Here is a 21366-nt window from a genome sequence, read left to right as displayed (position 1 = left end):
CTTAATGATGTGGAGTTGGCCTTAATGATGTGGAGTTGGCCTTAATGATGTGGAGTTGGCCTTAATGATGTGGAGTTGGCCTTAATGATGTGGAGCAAAGCTTTCAGGACGTTCATTTGCTGATGGAGCACATCTCAAAATGAGAAGAAACAGCTATAACTATCCAGTAATGGTCAGAACATGGGCGTAGAAAGTACAAATCTAGGCAAACTGGAAGTCATCAAAGACGAAATGGAAAGCATAAGAGCAAACCGGCCTGGGATTGGCCAATTTGAATCAGACAATCACATGGTTTACTATGCTGGGAAATGACAATTGAGGAGGAATAGTGTCACATTTATCATAAAACAAACAAACAAACAAAGATCTATCTTGAAGTACAATGCTGTCTGACTGGATAATATCCATATACCTACAAGGAAGACCACTTAATATGATTATTATTCAAATTTAATCACCAATTACTAAAGCTGCTTGATGACAAAATTGAAGAATTCCACTAACTTCAACAGTATGAAATTAGTCAAGCATGCAATCAAGATGCACTGATAATTACTGGTGATTGGAAATTGAAAGTATTGGTACTTGAGAAATATGGCCCTGGTGATAGAAATGATGCTGGTGATTGTATGATAGAATTTTGCAAGACCAATGACTTCTTCATTATAAATACCTTTTTATCAACAACATAAAAGGCAACTATATACATAGACCTCATCAGATGGAATACACAGGAATCAAACTGACTATATCTGTGGGAAAAGACAATAGAAAAGCTCAATATTATCAGCCAAAACTAGACCAGAAGCAGACTGTGAAACAGACCATCAATTGCTCATATGCAAGTTCAGGCTGAAAGTTGAAAAAACTAAAAATAAGTCCACGAGAGCCAAATTATGACCTTGAGACCAAATTATGGCCTGAATCTAGAGACCATCTGAAGAACATATTTGATGCATTAGACACTAATGACTGAAAACCAGAAGAGCTGTGGAATACATTAAGAGAATCATACATAAAGAAAGCAAAAGGTCATTTAAAAGACAGGAAAGAAAAAAAAGACCAAAAAGGCTCTGAAACTTGCCCTTGAGCATTGGGAGAAGCTAAAGCAAAGGGATGAAAAGAAGAAGTAACAGAGTTGAACAGAAAATTTCAAAGAGGGCTCGAGCCAACACAGTATCATAATGAAATGTGCAAAGACCTGGAGTTAGAAAACTACAAGGGAAGAACTCACTCAGCATTTCTCAAGTTAAAAGAGCAGATTAAAAAAGTCAAGTCTTGACTTGGAATACTGAAGGATTCTATAAGCAAAATGTTGAATGATACAGACATCATCAAAAGAAGATGGAAGGAAGAAGAATATGGAAGGAATACCCAGTTATTGTACCAAAAAGAATTGGTCAGTGTTCAACCATTTCAAGAGGCAGCATAGGATCAAGAACCACAGGTCCTGAAGGAAGAAATCCAAACAGCATGGAAGGTACTAGCAGAAAAAGCAAGGCTCCAGGAATTGATGGAGTTTAAATGAAAATGTTTCAATAAACTTATGTGGCACTGAAGGTGGTCACTCACCAAGAAATTGGGAAGACAGCAACCTGGCCAACCGATTGGAAGAGATCCGTATCTGCGTCCATTCCAAAAAAAGGTGACATTTTCTTACATGTGATATTAATGATACTGTTCGATATGGAAATGATTTAACAATATCATTAATATCATATGTAAGTAAATTTTTGCTGAAGAAAATTGAAAAATCATTAATGCAGTACTGCCTGAAATTCAAGGCAGATTCAGAAGATATGTAACGAGGGGGATCATGGCTAATATCAGGGAGATCTTGACTCAAAGCAGAGAATATCAGAAAGCTCTTTACTTGTGTTGTATTGTCTATGCAAAGGCATTCAACTGTGTGGATCATAACAGATAACAGATAACATTGTAAAGAATGGGTGTTCCAGAATACTTCATTGTGCTCATGAGGAACCTGTACACACACCAAGAGGCAGGCAGAACATGGGGATACTGAATGGTTTAAAATCAGGAAAGGTGTGCACCAGGGTCGAATCCTTTCACTGTACTTATTCAATATGCATGCTGAACAAACCATCGGAGAAGAGGGATATCAGTGCTGATGTCAGATGGATCTTGGCTGAAAGCAGAAAATACCAGAAAGATGTTTGTTGTTAAGTGCTATCGAGTCAGTTCTGACTCATAGCGACCCTGTGTAGGGTTTCCAAGAAGTGACTGAGTTTGAACCATTGAACTTGTGATTTAAACCAACATAAGGTCGAGTGCTTATCCTATGGTACCACACCAGGATGTTTTCTGGTGCTTTATTGACTATGCTCTGGTAGCGTAGTGGTTACTAATAGGGCTGCTCACCCCAAGGGCAGTAGTTCGAAACTACCAGCTGTTCCACGGGAGAAAGATGAGGTGTTCTGCTCCCGTAAAGATTTATAGCCTCGGAAACCCTGTACAAGGTCACTGTGAGTCGGAACCGACTCCACAGTACTTAACAACAACAACAACAATTGACTATGCAATAAAAGGCTTTTGACTGTGTGGATCATGACAAGCTATGGACAACATTGTGGAGAATGAGTGTTCCTGAACACTTAATTGTGCTCATGAGAAAACTGTACATAGTCCAAGAAGCAGTTGTTCGAATAGAAGAAAGAACACTGAGTGGTTTAAAATTGGGAAAGGTGTGTGCCAGGGTTGTATTCTTTCACCATACTTATTCAACCTGTATGCTGAGCACATAATCTGAGAAGCTGGGTTATATGAAGAAAGTGGCATCAGGATTGGAGGAAGTCTCATTAACAACCCACAATATGCAGATGATACAATCTGCTTGCTGAAAGCTAAGAGGACTTAAAATACTTACTGATAAAGAGCATAGCTTTTATTATGGGTTGCACTTCAACGTAAAGAAAACAAAAATCTTTACCCTAGGACCAATAAATAGCATTAAGATAAATGGAGAAAAGATTAAGGTTGTCAACGACTTCACTTTGCTCAGATCAATCATCAACACTCATGAAAGCAGCGGTCATGAAATCAATGTATTGCATTAGGTAAAACTGCTGCTCAAGACCTCTTTAAAGTGTTCAAGAGCAAAGATACCAGTTTGAGGACTAAGGTGCACCTGACTCATGCCATGGTGTTTTCAATAGACTCATATGCATGTGAAAGTTGGACAATGAATAGAGAAGACTGTAGAAAAAAAATGATACTTTTGAGTTACGGTGTTGGAGGAGAACATTAAAAGTACCATGGGCCACCAAAAGGACAAACCAATCTGGGTTGGAGGAAGTACAGTCAGATGCTCCTTAGAAGCCAGGATGGCCAGAGTTTGTCTCATACTTTGGACATATTACCAGGAGGGACCAGTCCCTGGAGAAGGACATCATGCATGGTAAAGTGGAGGGTCAGCAAAAAAGAGGAAGACCCCCAACGAGATGGGTTGGCACAGTGGTAGCAATGAGATCCAAGTGTAAAGATGACTGTGAGGTTGGCTCAGGACCGGGCAGTGTTTTGTTCTGTTGTGCATAGTTAGTATCGATTTGATGCCAGCTAACAACAGATAACTAAGACACTGGGTTTTCAAGGCTGTGACCTTTTACAAGCAGGTTGCCAGGTCTTGCTTCCAAGACGCCTCTGTGTGGGATGAAACCAGCAACCTTTTTAGTCAAGAGTTGAGCGCTTACCTGTATGCATCACTCAAGGCCTTCTTCTAAAATAAAGGTAAGGGATGAGATGCTAAGCTCTGAGCCACTAGGTGTGTATTAACAGAGCAGCCTGGGAGTCAGCCTTCTTTCCATCTCAGGTCTTGGTTCTTGGTATGAGTCTGGAATCTGTGTTGGATTCTAACGGTCCCTTTTCTAGCAGCAGTTTTTCTCTTCTGCGCATGCTTCATAGAAGTGGTTTTCTCTGTGATGCAGGATGGTGGCAGCCTGCTCCCAGGGGGTCTTTCATTTGTGGTCCAGCAGAAACCCACTATGATAGGCTGTGCCCAAAAGGTCTTGACACAGAGCATTATCCAGGAATCTTTACAACAAACCCCCAGTACGGCATGCTTGAGAAAGCAATTTTAATAGCATGTGCCCAGTAAAGCATGTCCTGAGGTTGTCTTGTGACCATCCTATAACCATCTGAGAAGCAAGTATGCTTGAAATGATGTACCCTTGATGAAATAATGTAATCTTACATATGTGTTATTCACCAACCTGCCCCCGCCCGCTAAACCCTTGTTCCAAAATAGCCCGCTTCCAACTCCCCGAATGCTTTCCAGCCAATCATAATATTGGAATCTTTCATTCCTGCTTCTTTACTGCTCTTCAGAATAATGTCTTTTACTTTGTGATTTGGGATGTCTTCCTGGTCAGGACCTTTTATAAATCTCTTTGGTTTTTCTTTGACAGAGTTTGAGTTTTCACTCTAGGACAGTAACAAGCTTAACAATGCTGAGTGTCACTCACTGTGGGTAAACACTGATTCATTCGTCACGTACACCCAGGTCTGTAGAATGGTGGTCAAGCACTCCAGGACATTAGTGACCTGGACAGACCGGGGTTCTGCTCTGGCCGGGTTTACAACCTGGTGAGCTGAGCTAGCCAAGTAAACAGGTGCCCCAACAAGGAGCAGACAACAACATTTCAGATGGTAACAAACACTAAGAAAAAGAAAACAGCAATTGAAGAGAGAGCCGGGGGGTCAGGAGATGTGGGTTAGGATGCTGTGAATGAAGGTTTCTCAAATAAGGAGCATCTGAGCTGGGCTCAAAGAAAGGAACTCACCAGATGGCTCACTTCAAAAGGAAGGTACATAGGTACAACATTTCTGGCAGGCATTTTGGCAAAAGCAGGGGAACAAAGACCTTTGACCCAGAAATTCCTCCTCTGGGAATTAAGCTAAGGAAATCATCAGAGACTACACTTGGATGCATCAGGAATTTCATTACAATGTTATATCGACACCAACCAAAGTTACAGACAGCCTACTAATCCCCAGCACTCATTGTTACATGCCCTCAAGTCGGTTCTGACTCTTAGCGATCCTGCAGAGAGTTTAAGAGGAGAGGATGATGGGTGTGAACCAACGACTTTGCAGCTAGCAGGCCAGTGCTTATCCTAAAGTGCTGTAACAGGAATTCCAATGCCTAGCACTTTGTTGTTGTTAAGTGCTGTCAAGTCGGTTCCGACCTTTAGTGTTTAATGTATAGGATTTCCAAGGAGCGACTGGTAAGTTCAAACCACCAACCTTGCAGTTCAAAGTAACTTTGCAGCCCAGTGCATTAACCCACAGTGCCACACCAGGGCTCCCCAGAAGTACTCTCTCCAATTATTGTTGTCGTTGAGTGCCCTCGAGTCAGTTCCAATTCATAGTGACCCTGTATAGGGTTTCCAAGGAGCAGTTGGTAGGTTTGAACCACTGACCTTTAAGTTAACAGACCAGTGCTGGTCATATAGTACCACAATAGGATATTAACCTTCATTTAGTAAACTGTGTACAACTATCCCATAGGATTTCCTTGGCTATAAGGAGCTCTGGTAGCGTAGTGGCTATGAATCGGGCTGTGAACCTTAAGGTCAGCGGTTCGAAACTACCAGCCACTCCGCGGGAGAAAGATGAGCCTTTCTACTCCCGTAAAGATTTACACCCTCGGAAACCCTGTACAGGGTTGCTATGGGTCGGAACCGACTCGACGGCACTTAACAACAACAACAACAATCATTATGGGAAGGAGCTCTGGTAGCGCAGTAGTTACGAATCGGGCTGTGAATAAGGTCTGTAGTTCGAATCTACCAGCTGCTCCACGGGAAAAAGATGAGGCTTCCTGCTCTCGTAAAGATTTACAGCCTCGGAACCCCTGTGCAGGGTCGCTATGGGTCAGAACCGACTCGACGGCACTTAACAACAACAACAATCATTATGGGATGCAGCAGTTTCAGTGCTTGGCCACAGCACAAAAGGTCAGTGGTTCAAACCCGCCAGCAGCTCAGTGGGAGAAAGATGTGGTGATCTACAACGGCACTTAACAACAACAATGTATGGGTATAGGAAAATGTTGAAGACTGAATGCCAAGATACAAGGGTAGATGGCAAAAGCATACATACGCTGTACAAGACCTACCTTTTTTGGGACGTATGACACAGGAAGAAAAATAAAACTAAAGTAAATAAAGACTAATTGATCACACACCAAAATGTGAACTGTGGTTTTCTCTGGGTAGTAGGATAATTTCCTTTTCTTTCCAGCTTTCTCTGTGTTGTGTATGTTTCCTGCCTTGAGCCTATATTTGTTTTCGACTCCTATTTTTTAATAAGAAGCAAGAATTCAAGCAAGGATAACTTACTTGAAATGAGGTCAGCTCAGCTGTGGGGGAAATGCTGCCACTGGAAACAGGTGTAAAGAACTGAGAAGTGCAGGGATCCTGGGGGGCAGGGGGAGTCTGTGCCCACGGACACGGGCTGATTCTGTGAGGTCAGCGGGTTAGTCTAGGACATAGATCTGGCCCCACGGTGTTTGTCTGGAGGTTAAGCACACTCATCAAACTCACTGTTACCCTTGCCCCGTCCCTGCTCAGTCCTACCCTGCATAGCCTTCTGAACCACAAAGCACACTGCGGCGGGGGTGGGGGTGGGGGAGACGACCCTGGTCACCCACCCCAGAGGCACAGGCACCAACAGAATTGCAAATCTCCATGATACCTTGGCACAAATCTCAGTGGCTGTTGAGTTGATGTGCATCTGAGTAGAAGTGTCCTCTATGGGGTTTCCAACAGCTGACTATTCAGAAGAAGACTGCCAGGTCCTTGTGCTGAGGCACCTCTGGGTGCATTCAATGTGTCAACTCTACAATTAGTAGTCGATCACCTTAACCCTTCATAATACCCTTGACTCATCGCATGGCCTTTTCCTCTGCAATTCTTCCAGTGGAAGGAGAGTTGCCTCCTCGAGCAAGCCATGTACCCCTCATCTTTTCCTCTGGAATGATCTGTATGTACCTTCGGTGGGTCAAGCATCGGCCAGGAGACGCCAGAGGTCAAGCCCATTCCTCTAGGAGGTGAATGAAATCACTTCCCACAAGTTCCTTTGTTTTGCTGTTGCTGTTAAGTGTTGTCAAGTCTGTTCCAACTCACAGAGACCCTGTATAGGGCTTCCAAGGAACAGATGGTGAGCTTGAACCACCGACCTTGCAGTTCTGCCCTCGCAAGAAGCTCCCAGTTGAGCAGAGTAATTGCTTTCATAACCCAAGGCCACACGGATAAATGATTCCTGGACTTACTTATATCTAACATTGATTTCTACTAAGGACTTGACTCCACTCACTGTGAAATCGAACCCAGCTTTGATTCCCTGACCCAGGCAAGGGCTTGTGATTTGCAGGAGAGCCTAACACAGAAACTAGGGGCATGTCTCAGAACCAACAACTGACAAACCGGATGAGCTCTTCTTTCTGAAACACAGCCTTCACCAAGTTCTTTTCTCATCTTCCTTTTTATTTCCCTGAACTGGAAATAATGAAATTTAATCCACAAATGAATAGGTGTACCTTCAGATGCTCTGAGAAGGCAAACAGAAACCCTCCGGCTGTGGCTCAGAGTGCTAACACAGCTTCGAGGAGATGTTTTTAAAACACTGCCCTCCTGGATTAATTCAGAGCAGGTGGCTCATATTCGTGAGAGGAAAATGAAAACCATGATTCACACTTTCAGATAATTAATCAAGCTCTGTTGTCCGAGGCTCTTGATGCTTTTTATGTTGGCTACTCTAAGGCAGGCACTGTTTTTCACAGTGCCTGCTGACATCCAGGGAGAGGTTCCATTTGTTAAAAGAAAGGGACCACAAAGATGGGGGACTCAGACATATAATTCTTATAAACAAGCGGCTCTCACAGGCAAGACAAGGTCAGTGTGGCAGGAGGATTGGTGGGGAAGGACACAGAAAAAATGCTCTGTTCTGAAGACCAGGATGAGAAAAAAGGTACCAAGAAAACAGTGGTGTGCACTTAGGGTGTGCTTTGTATGGCTCTGTTGTTATTAAGTGCTATCATGTCGGTTCTTACTCAGTGCAACCCTGTATCGGGTTTTCAAGGAGTGGCTGATGAGCTTGATCCATGGACCTTGTGATTCAAACTGACCTTGTGGTCCACACAGCGCCACACCAAGACTCCAGAATTTAAATCCATGACGACACCATCCCAGAAATTTGATTTTTATCTCCACTCTGCAAATTCACCTACTGAGGAAGGAGAAGTGAAAAAGGCTTCTGGTGCTGAGCAGGCAGGATTGGAGCCCAGGTCTTGTAGCTTTGGGTGCTAGGGTCTTCACCACTAAGCCAGATGGCATCAGGATAGGAACTTGTTATGACTAAGATGTACCAGGCCAATGGCAGCAGCAGAGCAATGGAACAAAAAGGTTTTAGACCCAGCAAGCTCGGATTCCAACTCTACCTCTGCCACTCCCGGGCATCCAACTCACCTCCCTGAGCTTGAATTTCCCAACCTGCAAAGTGAGACTTATCACAGCATCTATATCATGGTGCTATTGTGAGGCTTATGATTTTATTATCACCGGGTGTCATGGGATCAATTCCAATTCATGGTGACCCCATGTGTATCTGAGTGGAACTGTGCTCCATAGCCATTTAAAAATATTTTTAAAGTTTTTATTGTGAACTGAGTGATAGTTTACATGGGACAACGTCAGCTTTATACCATCGTTTCATTGCAATGATTATTATCTCCTCCGTGCATCATCATTTAACAGTATTTGCTTCCATTCTCTGTTTTTTTTGGGGGGTGGGGGGGAGAGGATGTACACAGAAACACTCAGGAATATATAATAATTTAAACCATCAAAGAGCACATTCTGCAAGTCTGCCTCCTGGCTGCCAGCTCTTAGTCCTTCTCTTTCCATGAATCTAGAGTCCTCATCTGCTCCCTCTCTCCATGTCCTCATCTCTGCCTCCATCTCTGGTGTCGCTGCTTCTCTAGATAAGGTCCTGTATTCCACTTGTGCTTTTCTCCCTTGATAATCCTAGGGTCCTCTGTTCCTATACTGTAAGATTAACTACTCCCCTGTTTTTGTTACAAAACTCTACCTTTACAATTGTGACAGTTACAATTACTCGTGGTAACAATTACTCACTATTGAATAATAAAAATCTTATCCCCATCTTCTTTCACCAGACCCGTCTTGACACGATGAAAAGTATTCAGTGGGGACTCCATCGTCCCCCCACAACACTCTTAAACAAAACTCCCTCTTGAAACCTTGTAAGCCAGTCACTTGGTGCCTTTATCACGCCTTATTTTAGGTGTTCCATAGTCTTTTCAATGGCTGATTTGGGGAAATAGGTTGCTAGACTTTTCCTCCAAAGCATCTCTGAATGAAGCTGATCTATAAACCTTTCAGTTAGTATCTGAGCAGAGAATCATAAGGATTTATATGAGCTCATTGTACAGAAAGTATCAAAACACTACCATACACATAGTAAGTACTCACAACTGGAAGTTATTATTCCTGGCAAAGCAGGTCAAGGGGCAAGCCCTGGGGCTGGGAGCCAGCAGTAAGATTAGTAAAGAGCTGGGCATAGCTGGATCTAAGCAAAGTTTATCCATGCTGTTGCCCTCCTTCCTTTCTCCCAGCTCTAAGGACTGCCATTCTTCTCACCCAAGTCCCCAACTTCCCTGTACGCCATCTTTTTCCCACCACTTCTGCATTGTCAATTTCCTCTCCCATCAGAAAAACTGGCCTTGTTGCCACTCCCCATGCCAGCTGTGTGACTTGGGGATCATGAGAAAAGGAGGCAGGCACTGGGCATCACTGCCCCTGTCCGCAGGGCCTGAGGCAGGGCCACAGTCAGCGCATGGCCCAGGAGACACCAGTGAATGAAGGTGGTAAGAGATACTCCTGCCCCTTCTATTCTCAGGACAAGGAGACTGAACAAAGAAAGTATCAAATACCACCTGTGGATGTCCAGGCCACTCAGATATTCCCCATGAGGCAGTCCTTACAAAGCAGACTTGTTCAGAAGTGCCATTCCCCTTCCTGGTGCTTTGAACAAAGTCACAGGAAACCTGAGGCATGGAGGACACTGGAGTCCTTACCTTGTGGAGGGGCCTGCAGAGCACCCTTCTCTGGAGCGTCCCATGATAACATGGTAACTAGACCGAAGGGACTCGTCAGGACTTTGCTCTGAACAAGGGGCTGTTTTAAGATGCAGCAGCTCCCCCAGTGAGCTGCCTCACCAAGGCTGTGAGGAAACACAGCTGTATTCAAATGATCCCAATAGGACGGGGAAAGGGCAAGCCCAAAAGTGCAGGGTCCAGGAACATAGGAAGAGAGGCGAACCCAGGATACAGTGTGCCCTTGGTGCCCAAAGTCCACAGACTGAGGTTCTAGAACCACCTCTGCTGCTGTATAGCACAAAGCTGATGAAAGCCTTCTGTCAACCTCTTCCTGTTAAAAAGTGAAATGGGAGGGAGTGGATGAGAGGATTCCTTAGAATCTCGCTGGCCAGACAAGTTGTTAAGTGCCCTCGAGTTGGTTCTGACTCACAGAGACCCTGGATAGGGTTTTCCAAGGCTATAAATCTTTATGGGAGCAGAAAGTCTCATCTTTCTCCCCTGCAGCAGTTGGTGGATTCGAACTTCTGACTTTGCGGTTAGCAGCCCAACTCAGAACCCACTGCATTACCAAGGCTCCAAATCACTCTGCAGCATCTTTTGGTGAATGTCAGGCGTCAGTTCCATAGCTCAGATGAGCCCTTCATGCTCATGATTTTCTCCTTGACAGTGCTTTCTTCCTCCTCATCCCAAACCTAAGAGTGTTTACATGAAACACTCCATGTAAATGTTCTCATGGTACTGTCCACCTCACTTACTAACAGTATGACCCCAGGCAAATCTTTAGGCTCCCTAAGTCCGGGGAACCTCCTCTAGAAAATGAGAATTACAAAATTTCTACCACATAGAGATGTTTGAAGATTTAACGTATAAATGAATTTAAAGCCCTGAGAACTCTGTCTGGAATATAGTAACCTAAAACTCATTGCCACTGAGCCGATTCCAGCTTACAGTGACCTGTGTAGGGTTTCCAAGGAGCGGCTGGTGAGCTTGTGGTTCATAGTGACTTTGTAGTCCAGAGCATTGGCCTTCAGTTCCGCACCAGGGCTGCGCTTATCCTCAGTGCCCCCAGGACTCCTTGGAATACAGTGAATTGGTCATTAAATAAATATTAACTATTATTATGATTACTTTCATCCTCATCAATCCAAGAAAGAAACAGCTCTAGTCTGCTATTTTCAGTGAACAGTGAAAGGAAAATTTGGGTCAGGCTAAAGCAAAGCGAAGCATCTCTGTTTCAAGTGGTTTTTCATAAATACAGTATTCATATTTTAGTGTGTTCTCAATACACGACTGAAGATCTTTTCATTGGTCCATAAGACTGAATTTAAGCACAATACACTAGGAATTAAATATTTCCTTCACTGTTGTTAAGTCCCTTAGAGTCGGTTCCGACCCATAGCGACCCTGTACAGGGTTTCCGAGGCTGTAAATCTTTACGGGAGCAGAAAGCCTCATCTTTCTCCCGCGGAGTGGCTGGTAGTTTCAAACTGCTGACTTTGTGGTTCACAACCTGATTCATAACCACTACGCTACCAGAGCTCCTTATTACAATAGATAAACATAGGCCATCCTTACTGCTCTGTTATCAAAGGCTGATAAGATCGACCTTGCAGTTCAAAGGGCTCTGCAGTCTGGCGCATTAACCCACAGAGCCACACCAGGCCTCCCTATACAGGAAACCCTATACAGGGTTGTTATGACAGGAAAAGGAAATGCAAAGCTGTGCCTTAGAAAAACAATGAGCAGGATTTTAGATAGTCAAAGAAGGGGCCATTTAAGTGATGATTCTGAAAAACAAAAGTGTTCATGAATGAAAATAAAAGTTCATAGAATTTTTTAAACATTTTGCATGTAAGCAATATCAACCGAAAGGCTTCTTAAAGTGACATCCAGTTCAAGATGTGAATTGAAGCCATACACTTTGTGTCTCCCCTCTTCAAATACACTGAAAATAATGAAGATATACACAGAAACCAACAGCCACATGAAGTGCTTCCAAGAGCGTCAGAAAAGCAGGAGATGAAAAAATACGACAAAAAATGACACCAATGAATAAACTGACAGATGAGGTTGATGTTAAGTACCGTAGAGTTGGTCCTGACTCATACTAAACCTGTGTAGGGTTTCTGTGCAGCAGCTGGTGGGTTTGAACTGTTAACCTTGTGATTTGCAGTCCAATGCTGATCTTACAATGCCACACCAGTACAACAAAAAAGAAACCTCCTTGTTAGAAGAAAGAAACAGAGTGGAGGTCTAAAATTCTATGTACCAATTCTCTTCATATCATTGGCTAACTCAGAAGTTGCAATGAGTGAGGCAAAGTGCTAAGAACCCCAATGGAAATAATAGCTAAAGTCTGAAGAGTCAAGAAGAGGTTTCTGAAGCTTGCCAATGCTAGTAAGATAGTGTGCAGGTAAAATTTCTCCAAGAACTTGGAAAGTAACTCAAGTTTTTCAGCGAACCCTCTGAAGGCCTAAACTATAGGAATAAGAAGTGCATCCCAGAACTAAAGGATATACCGTAGGACCAAAGGCAAAACTGAAACAGACTTACTCAAATAGAGCCTAAGGCCAAGGGTCCAAAGACTAAGGTGATCCAACAGTAAATTAACAGCTTACAGAAACAAACTGCAACACTCTTCAGAGGGCAGTAGCAATTGAGAACCTACAGCGCATGCCTCCAAATGTCTAATATGTAATACAAAAAAAATGACCTGGCACATAAAGAAAGCAAGATAATATGACCCATTATAAAGAGGAGTCCTGGTAGCATAGTGGGTTATGCGCTGGACTGCTAATCACAAGGTCAATAGTTTGAATCCACCAGCAACTCCTCAGGAGAAAGATAAGCTCTTCTGCTCTTGTAAAGATTTACAGCCTCAGAAACCTTAGGTTGTTGTTGTTGTTGTTAAGTGCCATCGAGTCAGTTCCAATCCACAGCAACCCTGTACAGGGTTTCCAAGGAGCAGCTGGTGAGCCTGAACCGCCAACCTTGTAGTTCAAACGGCTTTGCAGTCTGGCGCATTAACCCACAGCGCCACACCAGGACTCCCCTATACAGGGTTGTTATGAGTCAGAACTGGCTCAACAGCACACAGAGGCAGCAGCATGATGGGGAAAACATCTGAGCCACAGATCATTTCAATTCTGGAATTCAGAAAAAAGGTGTTTCTGCTATGTCCTTCTATCTTTAAAATTATCAATATATTTCAAAACACTATAGGTAAAGATGGACAGAACGAATGCACAGATGAAAAACACCAATTGAGAAACTGAAATTCCACAGAAGAACCAAATAGAAAATCTTAAGTTAAAAAAAAAAAAGACATCCGAAGTAAAAGATTTGTTGCATGGGCTGGCCAAGCAGACTGGAAATAGCTGAAGGAAGAAGTGATTTCAAAGATAAATTAGCAGAAATTTTCTTTTAAACTGGACCACAGGGAGAGACTAGGTGAAAAATTAAATAGAACAAAGCATCCAAGATCTGTGTAACAATCTTGGTGTGGCGCTGTAGGATCAGCACTGGACAGCAAAGTTTGTTTGAACTACAAGGTTGGTGTTTCAAACCCACCAGCCACTCCTGGGAAACCCTATACAGAGTCAATATGAGTCAAAACCAACTTGACAGCACTTAACAATGACAGCAAGTATACATGTAATTGAAGAATCAGAAGTGGAAGAGAGAGAAAATGGGACAGAAGAAACAATTTTTTTTAAATAATGTTCAAGAATATTTGATCAAACTATAGTTCCATGAATCTCAGTGAGTGTAATCAAAACAATTACAAAGGAGATCAATTTAGATACAACCTAGTCAAACTAAGAGCAAAATAAAGAGGTCTTACAATCTGCCAAAGGGGATAAAAACCAAATTACATTCAGTAACAGGACAATAATATTGGCAGCCAACTTCTCAACAGAAACAATGAAATTGACAGGACAATGTACTGAAGAAGTATTGAACGGAAAACAAATGTCAACCTAGATTTTTCTATCTAAGACAAACAACAACAAAAATCCTTAAAACATAAAGACATCTTCACATCTATTAGCATAGCTACTATCAGAAAACAACAAACATTGGTGAGAATGTAAAGAGATGAAACCGGTATACATTGCTGGTGGGGATGTCAAATGGTTGTGACTGTTGAAACAGTCTAGTGGTTTCTTTAAAAGTTAAACACTGAATTACAATATGACCCAGCAATGCCACTTGAAAGCAGGAATTCGAACAGAAAATTGTACACCAATGTTCATAGAAGCATTGTTCACAACAGGCAGAAGATTTGCACGATCCAAGTGTCTATCAACAGATGAATGGATAAACAAAATATGACAGATACGTACATCGAAATATTATGCCTCCATAAAGAAAAATGCAGTCTGAAACGTGCTAGAATATGTATGAATTTTTAAAACATCATGTTAAGTGAGGTGTATTGGTGTGGCACTATGGGTTAACGTGCTGGACTGCAAAGTCGGTTTGAACCTCAAGGTTGGTGGTTTAAGCTCACCAACTGCTCCTTGGAAACCCTATACAGGGTCGCTATGGGTCGGAACCCACTCAAAACAACGTGCTAAGTGGAATAAATCAGACCCCTAGTTTGTCCTATTATTCCCAAAGGATATATACTGTACAACCCCACTTACCTGAAATATCTAGACTAAGCAAATCCACAGAGACCAAAATTTATTAGTAGTTCATGGGAAAATTAAGGAGATAATTGCTTAAGAAGTAGGAAGCCTCTGCTTGTTGTTATTAAGCTTTATCTAATCAGTTCTGACCCATAGTGACCCTGTATAGGGTCTCCAAGAAGCAGCTGGTGAGCTTGAACCTCCAACCTTGCAGTTCAAACTGACTTTAGAGTCTAATGCATTAGCCCACAGTGTCACACCAGTACTCAGTTGTTGTTGTTAAGTGCCATAGAGTCAATTCTGACCCATAGCAACCCTGTATAGGGTCTCCAAGGAGCAGCTGGTGAGCTTGAACCACTGACCTTGCCATTCAAACTGACTTTGCAGTCTGACGCATTAGCCCACAGCGCCACACCAGGACTCAGTTAGCAGTCCATTATTTATCCTACAGTGCCATACCAGGAGTTTCTGCTTGGGTGATGTAAAACTTTCAGAAACAGATAGTGGTGATGATTACATAATATGTAGATATAATTAATGTCACTGAATCGTGACATTAGAAAGGATGAAAATGACAATTACATAATTTTACCATAATATTTTTTTTTATCTTCCCCTGACAAAAAGTTATATTCAAATAAATCAGATATAGAAAAACCTGGATAAAGACAAAATAAGTACAATGTGAAGCAAACAACAGCTCAGATGAATCATTTCCAGCAAGCATGTTGTTGTTTAGTGCTTTTGAGTTGGTTCTGACTCACACACACCCCATACAGGGTCTCCGAGGAGCAGCTGGTGGATTTGAACCTCTGACCTTGCAGTCCAAACCGACTTTGTACGAAATGGTATTACCAGAAATGCGAACGGCAGTTCTTCAGACTAAAGGGAACTAATCCCAAGTGGAAAACTAAATCAGAAAGAAGAAATAAAGAACATAGGCAATAGTAACTACGTGGGTAAATCTAAAAAGATTTCTTAATTTCTGTCAAAGCCTATTGGTGGTTTAAAACAAAGATAATGTTAATGTTTTATGAGATTTGTAGCACATGCAAAAGTGAACTACATGACAAAGCACCAGAGGTATGAAGGAAGACATGGGAATACACTGGTGTAAGATTCTTAGGTTATTCAGAAAGTATAATAGTATATTCCTGGCTTAAGGGAGATGGTGATCAATTAAAAATGTATATTCTAAACCCGTAAAGATTTACACCCTCGGAAACCCTGTACAGGGTCGCTATGGGTCGGACCCGACTCGATGGCACTTAACAACAACAACAATTCTAAACCCTAGAGCAACAACCAAAAGATATTCTTTAAAGGGCATAACTAAAACTCCAATAATGGAAATAAATTGGAATCATAAAAATTATTCGATTATCCTAAAATATTACAAGGGTAAAAAGGGGGCAAATTGCAGGTGGGACAAACAGAAAACAAAAGACCAGATGGCCAACTTAAACATGCCAGTAATTACATTAACAGTAAATGGCTCACCCACTCCCATTAAAAGGCAGAAATTACTCATACTGGATAGAATTAAAAGATAAAACTAAATGTTATTTACAAGAGACATTCTTGAAATATAAAATACAAAGAGGTTGAAAATGGAAAAATTAAGAAAGATATTCTATGTAGACATTAAGCTCAAGAAAGACCTGGCCATAAATATTAGATAAAATAGACTTGAAGACAAGAAGCAATACTACAAATAAAGATGGAAATTTCATAATGATCAAAAAGGTTAATTCATCAGGACATAAATTGTTAAGAGCATTAGCTAGAAATACATAGGAAATAGTATTTCCAAAACAAAAAAGAAAGATAAAGAAGGGACAAAGAAAATGTGAATGATTTTTGTGAATGACTTTGCTAAAAACAAAGGTTAAAAAAAAACATTTTTTTTTTAAACCCACAATAGGTAGGCAGGATAATAAGACCAAATATTACTTATCTACAAAATATTTGAATGTTTCAATTACTGTCATTGGACACAGCTGACATATCTTCCAATTAAAAGACCAAAAGAGTGAGGCTCTATATAGGATCTGCAGAGCACAGCTAAATTCCTTTAATATTTTTAGATCTCTGGTGTGGTGCTGTGGGTTGATGCGCCAGACTGCAAAGCCGTTTGAACTGCAACGTCAGTGGTTCAAACTCACCAGCTGCTCCTTAGAATTCGCTATGGGTCAGAAGTGACTCAATGAAGGCACTTAACAACTAGAGACTATTCATTATATTCAAACTATGCAAATTTGCAAACACTGACTATGTATGTGACCACAAAGAAAACTGTAAAGCATGAAAAGCACATAAGCTAGAGTCACTGATCTCAATATAATAAACCATTTTAGCATGAATTACTATTATGAGTTATTATTAACCCATATTTAAGCACAGGTCACTGAAGCAGAAGGAAGATGCAAACTCCTGCATTCACATTGCTAGTCAATTGGAGATGGGAGTTTTGAACCCAGGCATCCTGGCTCTATAGCCTGCAGTCTTAATTAACCCTGTTAACACGCTCAGCTGCTAACTGAAAGGTTGGAAGTTCAAGCCCACCTAGACACACTTCAGAGGAAATGTCTGCGCAAAACTCAGTCACTAAAAAAGAGCCTTATGGAGCACAGGTCTCCTCTGAAACATACGGGATTGCTGTGGATTGAATCAACTTGACAGCACTGGTTTTTAGACTCTTACTCAGGAATGGAGGGAAGACGATAGGGATGTTTCTCCTGCAAAATATCTAAATATGCCATTTAATTAGAATAATGGAAATGCTATATTGAGTTACAGCCAGGCACCGTGACAACCTGAACAGGATCCAGAGGGGATCCCACAGCTTTATGGAAACTGTATCTAAAGAAGAAACAAGAGGGGAAAGAATGGTCTACTTCATAATTGTCAAAGAATTCCAGGGAAAAGTAAAGCTAAATTCCCAACTTGATCCCATAAGCAAGAAATCAGTTTCCACTATATTAAAAAATTTAAATGAAGGAACAAAGGAATCAAATAAAGTAGATAAGACAAGACACTGTTTTCTTCTATTTTAGAAGGGAAAAGACCTTCCAAAGAAGAGAGAAATTCTGAAACCATAAAAGAATAGACTGGTAGTTCATGGAAACCGAAAACATGCGCACCGTAATATAAATGAGAAACATATGTAAAAGAAGGCATCCAGAGATGGGAAGAAAATGGTCACAGTGTAAGAAAGCAAAGATTAACATCTAGAAGGCATTTTTGTTAAGGGCTGTCGAATTGGTTCTGACTCATAGCAACTTTGTCTAGGGTTTCTAAGGAGCAGTTGGTGAGCTTGAACTGCCAACCTTGCAGTTCAAACCGACTTTTCAATCCACCGTATTAACCCACAGTGTCACACAGGCAAAAAGAACTCCTATACATCAGTAGGATAAATTCCGAGATCCAAAGGAAGCATGGATAAAGGGAAAGGGCAGATTGTCCACTAGAGAAATATAAATTACCCATACATATGTGAAAAGACATTCAACATTAAGCAAAGAACAGTGGAAATTAAAGCAAATATTAGATAATATTCCTTCCCACAGCAGAAATGTAAATCATCAGAGTTATACAGCATTGATGTACAAAACAAACAGTACTTTTGTATACGCTAGTTTGGACCTATCAAAATTTCATATACAAAAAAAAAAAAAAATTCATATACATATTGCCCTGGTCCCAGAAATTTCACTTATATAAGTTCAACAAATACCAGAAGAGGTAACTACAATATATTGGTGGTGGTGGTTGTTACGTGTCGTGGAGTCGGTTCCGACTCATAGTGACCCTGCACAGGGTTTCCGAGGCTGTGTATCTTTATGGGAGCAGAAAGCCTCATCTTTCTCCCATGGAACAGCTGGTAGTTTCGAACTGCTGACCCTGAGGTTCGCAGCCCGATTTGTAACCACAATTTATGAGGGAACTCCTAAATGTTCATGGAAATTTTTATATTCCATTTTTCCAAGAACTTGTTGACTTCTCCTGTGTACAATTTCAGCATTGTTTGTGAGAGCAAAAAAATGAAAACAACCTGAAGTTTCATAAATAGGATAAAACTAATACGTGGACCACCACCCATCTGTCAGTTGGTGGTATGGTGGTGGCTTGCATGTTATGCCACCCATATTTCAAATACCCCCAAGTTCACCCTTGGTATACAAGTTTCAGCTGTTTCCAGACTGAAGCAGATTAGGAAGAAAAGTCTGGCAATCTACTTCTGGAAATTTGCCAATAAAAGCCTTATTTTGTTGTTGTTAAGTGTCGTCAAGTCAGTTCTGACCCATAGCGACCCTGTTTAGGGTTTCCGAGGAGCAACTGGTGAGCTTGAACTGCCACCCCGGCAGTTCAAATGGCTTTGCAGTCTGGCTCATTAACCCACAGTGCCACATTACAATAAAATATTGTCTGGTATCAGGCAGAAAGATAAGCCTCCAGGTTGAAAGTCACTATACAATGGCTTCAACAATGAACTCAAACACTGTCACTGATTGTAAAGGTTAGCCCAAACCAGGAACGTGTCATTCTAACATGCTAAATGTTCATCTTTACGTTCTGATTTTTCCTTAAATGTTTTAGTTGATGTGAAACGCAGAAAGGTTGCCTTTTAATCCATACTTAGATCTTTCTAAACTAATCATACAAGAATCATCCACTGTCCTATTGATGGATATTTCCTTAGTTTTATTTGTTTTGTTTTTTTCCCATATAGGAAATATCTGTATTGATTTTTTTTTTATTGTGTGTCAAAGTAATAAACGCTTACTGTAAAGTAAGCTTGACAATAAATAGAATAAAGGGAAAAAAGCAAATATTATATAATATTATATAATACCACCAACTAGAAATAACCACCTGGAAGACCTTGGTATTTTTTTTTTCCAAATATAGGAATAAATTAATTATATTATCACATGGGAAGAGCATCGTGTATATTCCTTTATAATCCCTTTATCCTTAAGAAGTTTAAGGATATCTTCCCATCAATAAACATATTTATCTACAAAAGCACTCTTAATGGTTGCATATAGTTTCATTGTAACATAGAAAGCTTATGCTGTAAAAGTAAACAAACAGGAAGTTGCTGTCAAGTAGATTCTAACTTAAGACAATCTCATGTGTGTTAGAGGATAGAACTGAGCTCTGCAAGGTTTTCAGCGTCTGATTTTTCTTTCTTTTCTGCTAGGTGACTATGCATGGACTTGAACCTCCAACCTTTCCATTAGCCACAGAGTATGGAAAACATTTGCACCACCAAGGACTCCTGTGCTAATCTAGACTCATTATTACACTTTACTTTCTGACATGTGTAACTCATTGTTACACTTTATTTTCTGACATGTATTTCTATACATTTGTACCAAAATCTTACATTTAAAGGTAAATTAGTTATTAGTAGCTCTCCTTTTCTGAGTTCCCTGTTTGTATCTTTGCCTTTTTTTGGTTTTGTAACTGAAGAGTTCTTTTTTCTTATCGATTCCTAGGAGCCCTGTGTAACTGCATATAAGGACAACAATATCAACTCCCACTGGCTTTGCAAAGATCGAATGGTGTAACGTGTAGCAAGTGTCTGATAGAAAGCACTGGAAGATCTAAAGTCTCCTTCCTTCCCTTCCTCCACCTTCATCCAGCCTGTAACCGACGTGGAGATGCAGGTCGATTAAAAGAAACCAATAAACCAAAACCAAATCCATTGCCATCAAATCGATTCCAACTCCTTACAGCCCTGTAGGACAGAGTAGAACAGCCCACTCAATTTCCAAGGCTGAAATCTTTACAGAAGCAGACTGCCTCATCTTTCTCCCGTAGAGCAGCTGATGCATTCAAACCCCCGACTTTTCAGTTAGCAGTCCAGTGTTTAACTGCTGTGCCACCAGGGCTCCAGAAAACCTATACACACATTTCAGCAATCTCTTTTTATCAATAACTTTCTAGTCGCCTGGAGCTTTCTAAATCCTGGTTCAAGGTTTAACTCTCTCCTCTGTGCTTGTAAGTTTCCTTCCATCTTGATAAAGATCAGCCGTCTATTTAGAACTACAGATACACAAAAAAAATCCAAATCCTTCCTTGAAAATGTCTGATGCCTGGCCCAGTATTTCCACTCCTAGATGTATATCCAACAGAACTGACAAATATATTCATCAAAAGACAAGAGTAGCAGCATTATGCTGAATCACCCAAATAAGAAATAACCCATCAACAGTAAAATGAGTAAATAAAGAGTGGTCGAGTCAGATGTTGAAATACTCAACAAATAATCAGAGAAGCTGGATTATATGAAGACCATGGCATCAGGATTGGAGGAAGACTCACTAACAATCTGTAGTATGCAGATGATATATAACCTTGCTTGCTGAAAGTGAAAAAGACTTAAAATACTGATGAAGATTTAAAAAAAAAAAAAAAAGACCACAGCTTTCAGTATGGGTTGCAAGTCAATAAAACAAAAATCTTCACCATTGGACCAGTAAATAACATCGTGATAAGTGGAGAAAAGATTAAAGTTGCCAAAGACTTCATTTTGCTTGTATCCACAGTCAACACACATGGCGGCAGCAGTCAAGAAATCAAACA

The sequence above is a fragment of the Chrysochloris asiatica genome, unplaced genomic scaffold (genome assembly GCF_000296735.1).
Source record: "Chrysochloris asiatica unplaced genomic scaffold, ChrAsi1.0 scaffold00003, whole genome shotgun sequence".
In the NCBI taxonomy this organism is placed as follows: Eukaryota; Metazoa; Chordata; class Mammalia; order Afrosoricida; family Chrysochloridae; genus Chrysochloris; species Chrysochloris asiatica.
The sequence above is the reverse complement of the archived record's forward strand: the minus strand, read 5'-3'. Positions refer to the sequence as shown.